This window comes from Mixophyes fleayi, chromosome 4 (assembly GCF_038048845.1).
Source record: "Mixophyes fleayi isolate aMixFle1 chromosome 4, aMixFle1.hap1, whole genome shotgun sequence".
Taxonomy (NCBI): domain Eukaryota; kingdom Metazoa; phylum Chordata; class Amphibia; order Anura; family Limnodynastidae; genus Mixophyes; species Mixophyes fleayi.
In genome coordinates, this window is record NC_134405.1 from 307,802,122 (window position 1) to 307,812,747 (window position 10,626).

The 10,626-nt window shown below is 40.4% G+C and overlaps 1 long non-coding RNA gene across 1 annotated transcript in view; it reads left to right on the top strand.

Annotated features, from left to right (window-relative positions):
* The window catches only part of LOC142150173 (uncharacterized), a 433,251-nt gene extending 428,628 nt beyond the window's left edge, over positions 1–4,623 (top strand). The window contains exons 2-3 of the long non-coding RNA XR_012691058.1: positions 1,454–1,556; positions 4,391–4,623. This is a non-coding gene — a long non-coding RNA (uncharacterized LOC142150173). The remainder of the gene's footprint in view (positions 1–1,453; positions 1,557–4,390) is intronic.
* The last annotated feature ends 6,003 nt before the right edge of the window (positions 4,624–10,626 follow it).

Sequence of the window (10,626 nt, forward strand, 5' to 3'; positions counted from 1 at the left end):
GCATAAAAATTACCAGAGAACATTTTTGAAAGGGATGCTAACGTGTAGATCCAGGTGGGCATATATAAAATATACATGTTGCATGGCTTGTTTTTGAAATTTATTGCATGGATGAATATTAAGGGACAGCACGGTGGCTTAGTGGCTAGCACTTCTGCCTCACAGCACTGGGGTCATGAGTCCGATTCCCGACCATGGCTTAATTTGTGAGGAGTTTGTATTTTCTCTCTGTGTTTGCGTGGGTTTGCTCCGGGTGCTCCGGTTTTCTCCCACATTCCAAAAACATACTGGTAGGTTAATTGGCGGCTGTCTGTCTGTCTGTGTGTGTGTATGTTAGGGAATTTAGACTGTAAGCTCCAATGGAGCAGGGACTGATGTGAGTGAGTTCTCTGTACAGCATTACGGAATTAGTAGCACTATATAAATAACTGCTGCTGCTGATGATGATGATTAAGGGGTCTATTTATCACTGGTGGCTAGTGGCAGGCGAAAACTATCATTCTGTATCACTGCATATCGTTCTGTACAATGTGGGTCCTTCAAAGGAGGCGCACAGAGAAAGGAGGGAGAGCACAGTGCATCATCCGGGTATGCCAAGTGACCTCCATTCACTGTGCAGAGCAGGTCATGTGACGCAGAATGTCGGCTATCCCCCTTCTATTAAGATTGGGAACAGATGGTTGGGGAGGGCTATAAGAGAAGGCTGCTGCCTGTGGTTCCCACCGCTGATGTAGCACCACCGTCATTTAACATCCCGGGACTGCTGGATGAGCACTGGTATAAACAGTTCTCCTATTGGATAACAGATGTCTAACACTGCAGGGAATGCAGGAAATTATCATTCACTGCCTTGTATAGCTATTGTGCATGCATTGGTGGATGCGCATAGTGATGTAAGCCAGTGAGGGAATAAGCAAAGCCTCTCCGCTACCATTGTAATCCATGTTAATTTGGTTAGTTTGTGGTAGGAACCTTTACTTGATGAATTGAAGTCTGCCGTCGTCCCCATGGAGGGCTATGGGGACTGTTTGAATCTTTTGTGAATAGGTTAAGGATGGAGAAGTCCCTGACTTCTTCACGTTTTTCTCAATCCTTTGCTAAATTGGACGTTGAGCTGTGATAGCCATTGTTCAGAGGAAGCAGCTGTTTTCTCCAGATTTTAGACTTATTGTAGTTTCATAATTAGATCACCAAATACTACAGTCATACAGTATGCATGTGTAAAAAGAACAGTCACTGCTATCATATGCATACTGTACACCTTACCTGTATACACAGTATGAGTATTTATTTAAATATTGTGAAAAAAACATATTCTTTTGCGGAAGTTAAAATAAGAGCGGTATTGAAAAAGGCACATACAATATGCTGTTTACAGTTCTTAGAATATCTTTAAATGAACCTTTGAGTCGTTAATAAATATGTCTGTTTCTTTATCTTTATACAAACACAGGCAGATCCTCAGTTCTCTTCTCTCAGAGCTGTAAATGGTTACCATGGAAACATCAAGGACCAACCTAACTCTGGGATCCGATGAAAAAAAACATACATTTAAGGTGATAATTACAATTTATAAAGAGACACAGCATTGTGGACATGATTATTAATCAATCCCCTTACTTACCTATACAGAGTTGTGAAACAGGCTAAGCTTCTGTTGCTGCACAGGCCATTGCACTGTTTCACGTATTAACCTCAAAGGACCATAAACAATGAGATTTGTGAGTTGTGGAGGGAAGGAGATCAATAAACCGAGAAGGCAGACTTCCCACAAAGAATGACCTACAATATTCTCAACATGGAATTCAACATATCTCTATGTCTTTTATTTTCCAAAATTTTCTTGGCATTGACCATATTTCTGTTAATGTTAAAATTGTGTAAATTAGTGAATGTTTGCATGGCGACAGACATTGACGTGATATGGGGCGAGATGCTGGATGAGCCTGTCTGTGAGATCACTTGGTGGCCTTCAAAGTGGGCAGATAAGGGGTTCACCATTGGTAGATGTGGGCAGCACAGTGGCCTAGTGGTTAGCACTTCTGCCTCACAGCACTGGGGTCATGAGTTTGATTCCCGACCATGGCCTAATCTGTGCTGAGTTTGTATGTTCTCCCTGTGATTGCGTGGGTTTCCTCCGGGTGGTCCGGTTCCCTCCCACACTCCAAAAACATATTGGTAGGTTAATCGACTGCTATCAGAATTGACCCTAGTCTCTCCCTCTCTGTCTCTCTGTCTGTCTGCATCCCTCTGTGTCTGTGTGTGAGTGTGTGTCTATATTAGGGAATTTAGACTGTAAGCTCCAATGGGGCAGGGACTGATGTGAATGAGTTCTCTGTACAGAGCTGCGGAATTAGTGGCGCTATGTAAAGAAATGATGATGATGATGATAGATGCTAAATGGAGGTTTCCCTAGTATGAGGTGATGTCCCATGTGCTTTTTAAAGAATCACATGTCAAATGTTGTCCACAGTGATAAAGTGATGACACCCTGGAAAGCATCTTTGTTCCACTAAGTTCTGGCCAGGGTTAGACAAATAAGCAAGAGCGTAAAATCATCCCCTAGGGGGGAATTCAATTGGCCGCGTTACAGGTAAAAGTAACGCGGCCTGCGCATTATTACCGTTATTCCGGTAATAATTTGCTTAATTACCGTTATTACGGTAGTTTCAACACCGGCTTTTGATCGCAGCTCCCTGAGCTGCGACCAGAAAGAAGGGTTAAACTACCGTAATGACGGGAAAAGTTTTAATGCCACGCTAATTCGGGGAGAATTGAATTCCACCCTATGCAGATATTGGACCCCACAGAGACCGCAGAATCCAATTGCATGTACAAGAAACACTTGTATTGCAGCATATCATTCAATAAAGCCAATTCCAATGCTCCTCGCATACCGAAAGGCAACTTATCTTTCACTAATTGTTACCCACTTGGATCCCATTCAGACTTCGGTCTCCTTGTGTGTATTATTAGTTGCTTGACCACTATATTAATGCTGATTAGTGGGATTATTGTTTTATTTTACAGGCCTTTTATTATTTATGCAGTTTCAACATATCATGAAATGTTTTACAATATTGAAAAATGTACCACACATACAAACACTGATAGACGAGTAGTTCAAGGATTAGTTAATGACTTCTACATGACTTCAGATGTCCATTTATTTCCCTGGCCTACTACTTTAGGCATAGTATCCATAAATGTTCCTACAATCTTGGAGTTCATTTGAAAATTGGTTTCTGAGATTGTATCTTCGTATTTCATAAACTCTCCAGAATATCCGCTGGGTTTACATTTCAAACAGATGATGAAACCTTTGTTAAATCTTACATCATCTGTGATGACTGGAAATATTTAAGGAACCCCCCTTTTGATCAACTGATGGACCCATCATTCCATGGACACTATTAGAGATTTAACAGTGACCCATCTCAATAATTTGGGTGAATGTTGACTGATCTATTCAAATAGCTACCTCGGTCACTCTTCCCAAATTACTTTAGCACAAAATTTAGCCAATTTGTTTATTAATCACGTCATAAATATACATGGAGTGCCTGAAAAGATAGCCTCTGACCGGTTATCATTTCCATATTTTGGAAATAATTCTGTAATCCTTATGCTTCTCATCCTCTCCAAACCAATGGGCAAGCAGAAGGAGTAAACCAAGTCTTAGGATAGAATCTTAGGTGACAGGTCTCTGAACAACAGTTGGACTGGGAAAATTTCCACCTTGGGCTGACTTTGCCTCTACCAATGGTTTCCATTCATCTATTGGGACTTAGCCATTGTTTATGTTTATGGGAGGTATCCAAGGTTTTCTCAGTTTCTTCTATATTGGTTGTACATAAAGTCATCTCTCTGAGCCTCATTTACAAAGTGCACTAGATGTGTAGCACAAAATGTTTTTGCTTTGCACAGGTGTGCCTAAAAGTTCTATCCAGTGCACTTCAGGTAGAACATCTACTCTACACTTTTGGGAGACGGCTGCAAATTAGAAGTGTGCCTAGGCTTGTTAGGAGGTGGAAAAGTCTGGAGAGGTTAAAATTACAAAAAGTCAATTCGCTTACCACTTCAAAACCACGTCTTTCACTGAATACAACTCTTAGGATTTCTCCTAAAATACTGCTAGTTTTAGCCTCATGCCAAGAACACCTAGCATTGCACCCTCTGATTCAAAATGCAAATGGAATGTGCAACATACCTACCATAACAAACATAGGGTTAAAAACATTCTCCATCAGCTGTTAGCTGGTGCAAAAGTTCCTTGCATAGTGTAAATGTCTGGGAATCCTTAAGCACAGCAAGGGACACCTCTTTATCTCATTTTAATAATCTTGCGCTTTATAATGATATTTTATTTTGAAATTCCTACTCTCTACAGGAACACTCTCACTCTGACTTCGGTTTGACACTGACCTTTGCTATTGAAATCTAAAGTGGGTTTCATCAAATGGTCTGCTGATGAAAAATTCATAATTTTCCTTGTAGTGATGGTCCACCATGGAGCCACACATTCACTTATTTACCAACAGGGTATGGATTGAGTTAGAAGTCTTCCTGCTTTTGGTTGATGCACAAAGTGACAAGATCTGTGGAGACTTCAAAGACCCTATTTTCTGGTAAATTTCTGTTATTACTTCCCTTTTAAAGTACATTTGAAACCATTAATTGACATTCCTATTCAATGCAATATAAAAATGTATTGTTTACCCTTTTTACTTTTACTCTCTCACGTACCTTGTAAGCATGCATCTGGTATTTTTAGCCTACTACAATCATTATCTCTATTTCAACATTTGTGCTTGGGAAACAAAAATGGTTGCGAACACATAAATAGTCAAACACAGGCTCAGAGACTCTCAGCATGTCATGTGATGTCAAGCAGAGGGGAGTAAATGAAGATGTAACAGTGCTGACAGAGCTCAGATGGGCATTCTAAAGTCTCTTTGCTCACTACATCATGTGCCACGTGACTGTGGTTGCCATGAGAGTCTGGAATCATGAATCATTAAAAGTAGCCTGAAGAAAAAAAGGGGAAATGGTAAATACTAGCATTCTTCTTATAGCCTGCCACAGTGATTTAATTTAAAAAATACACATGATGTTTTCATGTGATTGCTGCTTTAAATAACCTCTATGTAGGTAAATCAAGTAAATGTAAAATATTAGTTAAACAGGAAATTCTTGTTGTAATTAAAACATTTGTTTAAAAAAATCCCATGCCAAACATGTTCTCACAAAAGAGACATAAGTATATGAGATATTTCCCTGTTTATATAGTGCATTACAATGACTGTTTTTCCTCTACTGAAGTCAAAGAGCACAGTAGCAGGAATTTTATGTTAGTGAGATCTCATGATTGATGAACCTATATAATGGTTAGAAGACCATGGAGTTGATTGTCATCATTAATGCTTTGTTTCAAAATGTATTTACTAATTTAGGATTGGGAACATTTTTATCCAGCCTATGAAGCTGACAACCAAACCATCAAGGCACAAATTCAAAACAAAGTGCTTTTCATGTATATTGGTTCATGCATAGAATGGTTGTCTCTACAATGTGTAGGTTAATACACTTGTGCTATGGAGTACAGTTGCCAACATTTTAATACAACTTTCAGGAGGCCTCTTGCTGCATGTCACACATATTTGTATGCACAAAGATGTCTAGTCGGCTATTGCATTCTAGATATTATATCTTACACTACTGATAATGTTCTAAGTATACTTTTGTACTTTGAACACCCAGGCCCATATTTTAACTTTTTGTGTTTCCCCCAAAGTCTGTATTTTTGTGCTGCCTCTCACTTCGCTAGGAAGTTGGCAGGATGCGGGAGAATGGCCTATTCTCCCGGGAGTCTGGGAGACCAACCCCGAATTCGGGAGTCTCCCAGACATTTCAGGAGAGTTGGCAAGTATGAGTTGGAACAATACAAAGCAATATAAAAAAAAAGCTGCTTCTAATATTGCTCACTGTGTATGCCCATCTTCCCCTTCACAAGACCTTATCTTATCCAAAATAAAGGCACAGAGACATATAGAAGGTGGCTAAAGAAGGTCACAGCTTTATTAATTAAATTTGTTGGCGGAGAAACAGCACTGGAGGGCAGCTTCCAGACTGATACCCAAAACCAAGCGTATAAATGGCAAACCGCCATGTATCCACTTAACGCGGGAGCTAATCCCTAAATGCCTGGCCGGTGCTAACCTAGCGTTAGAGTGACTGCACCCCCTCTAAACTCAAAATGCCCTCCCTCACTGAGCCGGACTAGGGACCCTACTCATTGAAGGACAAAAGAGTTACCGTTGCCTTCGAAGGGGACAGCAACCTGCGGCCAATCACGATAGTGCCGTATGTACCAGCCGCTGATCGCAGTGCCTTCCTACCAACTGTGCCTGCTCTGTGGCGAGGGGGAAAACTCAGATCAGGCACTAACTATCAAACAGACACCAGACGTGGGTGGGTGGGTGGTCTCTTGCAAAGCAGAATGAAGCAACCAAGAAGTGAGAGGACCAATAAAGGAACCCAAGACCCTGCCAGGATACAGTCATTGGTTGGACCTGTAACTGTTGTAAACTCTTTAAGGTTTGTGTAAACTCAGATGCAAACACTGTCGCTATTTAATGACGTTCACCTATAGCAGTGTCTCCCAACCCTAGTCCTCAAGTATCCCTAACAGTGCAGGTTTTCCAGGTGACCAGTGATATAATTATGCCACCTGTGGATCTTTCATGTGTCAGTCAATAATGATTACACCTGTGCTCCAGCAGGGAGTTAGGGAAAACATTGACTGTTAGGGATACTTGAGGACTAGGGTTGGGAAACACTAGTCTATAGGGACTCTTTTGTAAAAAAACAGCAACAATTAAGACTTTTGTGTCAATTGTTATTAGCTCAAAATATACTTCCAAAGTCTACGATTTAACATAGATAATACACTTTTGATCATATTGTTGATTTAATTATCATAGTATAAATTTTGCAGGGTGGTAAACAGCTCAAATGAAGACATTTGTAGTAATTCGAACTAAATCATTATATAGGGAATTGGCGAAAAAGCCATTTTGCTAATAAAGGTTTTAATAGACATTGCTTTAGTTTATTATTACTCGACATTAACAGACATTAAGCAGTTAATAATCACATCATTAATGTCTAACCCCCATTTAGCTGTTTTACTTAGTTAGTCTGCCTCTACTATGCTACATATTTGTACTTCATTTGTCCTTCTGAGAGCACAAATTCAGACTTTGAACTACAGACATTGTGTTTATTCATCCAGTTTGTGCAAATATCAGAGCACAGCCATGAACTACTATTTAATAAAATGCCAAACGGTGTTTTGGACTTCAATAGAAGATAATAAAAAGCTTTTGCGTGGTTAGAAATGAGTGAGATTTTTCAAACTGTTTTGCAAATATTTGTCCCATTACGCATTTCGCTGTGCCATTTTGCACTGTCATCAGCGGACTTGAGTGTTTCCAGTCCTACTCTAACCACACAGCAGAATATAATGATTGCTTTTGTCGTCTATTGACTGTTGCTGACTATAAATTCAGCAGGATGTGAATTTACACAAACAGGGCCTGATTTATTAAGGAACGTAAGTCCATTTATGTGGTGTACTGTGCACATCTGTTCTCTGCACATGCGAAAAACCGAGACTTTTGCCAAAGAACATAATTCATATCCGCACATAAATGACACTTCTGGCTGCCTACAATTTGAAGGGCAAAACGGGGAGGGGAGGACTAACATAGGCAATGTACAGTAAGGGCATGCCAAAGCCAAGCGCACGTAGTAGCGTCCAATTGTCCAATTCAAGGCATCTCTAGGGTAGGTGGTTTTCAGCCGCATCTTTTGCACCAGCTACAGAGCAGGTTTAAGTGCCGCTTGAGAGTGATAATGGACGTGAATGCATGCTACAACATGTGTTTGCAATTAGGAACATTTCTAAAAAGTCATTTTTTTATTGGGAACATCTTGATAAATGTATTAAGTGGAAAAAAATGAAAAATATATATCTTTTCGTAATCATTATTTTATTAACAGGTGGTAATAATTCATTGATTTTTTTTTATCTGTGTGTTCTACTGGAACTTTACATTGTACAAATGTATTGCTCATATCCTGCAGTGCACCTAAAGCCATATTCAACAGAGATGTTTCAGATCCGCTGGTTGCTGAATACAGACGTGCATATGCCCAAATTACATCTGTTAAAAAAAAAAAAAATGCACATAGTGTTTGTTTTGTGTGCCTTGATGAATCGGGCCCACCGTGCGCCATTTAGTGCGAAAACCACACTCAAAAATTGTATCGCAGAAACTTTGTACCGAAGCAAAATGACCTAATGTGCCGTAAAACTCGTTTTGAAAACAATCCCACCGCAATCTTGCTCATCTCTATGCACAGTTTTCTAGAAAAATGAATACTGCAGCTATGGGGTTACCGAGTCTAAAATAAAATGATGCTGTAGCCAAAGATGATTTCAAGAGTATGTCTTTTTTTTTTTTGTAAGCCACCCTCTCCAAAATAGCAGAATGGTGCCAGCTGATTGGACGGTATTGCAGCCACGCTGTTTACTAATAATACCTCCTACATAGATTAAAAAAAGCGGTTGTATACACAAAATTCCAGGGGTGAGCTTGGAACAGTGCCTGGAAACTAGAATAGCTGGCAATTACAGATTCTAATATATCTGATGTACATGCTGAAAATAAATCCAGGCATCATAACCACACGTTCGTTTGCAGCATCTAATCTAATCACTTTACCCAAGGATGTTTTCTATTGTCAGCTTCACAAAGCAGAATCCGTGACCTCGCACAAACCGATGATTATAAGGCGATAAAGTCTATGTTCAAGTTGCTTTCCCATCATGCTGGACTTAGCCGTATAGTGCAGCGGACAAAGCCTGAGCCTGGTGGGGATGATGAACTCATCAGTAATATCACAGATATACTTACACTATAGAGAGAGATCTCTGTTCTTTTATCAATCACATATTCATGTCTGATTGGATCAAAGCTGAATTCTTATTAACACGTTAAATAGGATGAAATATGTCAGGGTAAATGTCTTAAAGCAAAGTGAAATATATTATTAAATAATCAAATCCCAATTGTAAAGCGCTACGGAATTTGCTGGCGCTATATAAATAAATATTAAGTGGTCTATGTGGGAAATTAGAAGGGCTGGTATGAAAAATGAATGGCCAAGGTCCTGGTGATCACCTAATCCCAGAACTATTTCAGGTATGATGACAGGTAGGTACTTTTCTTCTATGACTGTGTGTCAGGTATAATAACATGTATGTACTGTCCACTATAGGAATCAGCAAAGTATAATGACTGATAGCTATTTCCCCTCTACATCTATCACACAAATATAATGGCAGTTAGGTACTTGCCCTCTATAACTATCTCTGGCGTAATGATAGGTAGGTGATAAGCTCCTTATACAGATCAGCCAGGTAAGTACTTTGCCCTGTAAGGCAGCAGCTCTTGTTCCTGTGCTCAGGGCAAAGAACACAATGTGCAGCCGTTCAGTGTCTGCCTATAGGATAATCCTTGCGGCACAGCAAGATGACAGCTTCCATAGGAGTATTGAGCCTGAGTATCCCAACTGGGACCGGGATCAGTGTGGGAAGGGGGTCAGTGTTCTGACCCCTGTATGATGGGGGGAAGGGGAACGCTTTAAAAACAATGTAGCCATCTGCAATCGGAGCAGCGCTGAGGGAGATTGAACAGTCCCGCTATACAGGAGCCACAACCAATATCAGAACAATATTTTCGACCCCACTATGGCAGGAGGTGTGGAATGGGCAGAGAACAGCCCAGGATTGGTGGGATGACAAAATCAGCATGTATTTTCATTATTCTATATGTAAACCAGCAGATAAATAGGCACTAAGACCAATCTCATGAGGATGTGTGGTAGTAACAGGAAGAGGTTGTGCAGGAAGGAGGAGAGAGAGAGCAACATGGTAGAAGGAACAAGGGGGAGGATGTGCAGCTGAGCAGAGAGAAGATAAGCTGCTGCCAGAACTGTGACATTGCCAGCAAAGCGGACGGAAAACAGCTGGGGACACGCAGCGGGGCGCCAAAGACAATCTCCACTAACTGCAGAACTGTCTCCAGGTAAAACCCTAGCCTGCAGTGTATTGCACACACCCCAGTGTCAGAGGGAAGAGTGATGAGAGAATCTATCCAAAACTGACATTGCATTCTTGTACAAGGAAGGATTGTGAGAGCTTTTCCCCCAGATCATACCTATACACAGGCTGCAGGAAACAATTAAGACGGTCGTTTCAGCTATATCCTGTGTGTGTGTGTGTATGTGCTGATATCTGAACATTACACCCTGTTAGTGGGGGCGGTAGTGACCGTAAAAGTCTCTATGGGTTATTATTGATGGTTATTGCATCATCACCAGTCAGATATTGTTAACGGGAAAGTAGTACCTGTGATTACCAGTGTGCCTTATTAGACAATGTGTATTATAGATGTTATCGTTATTCTGCCTTATACTCACCAGGTGTATGTTATATGTTAAATGCTATTGTGCTCTATGCTGATCAGACGCATTATTTTGTCATTACTATTGAGCTGA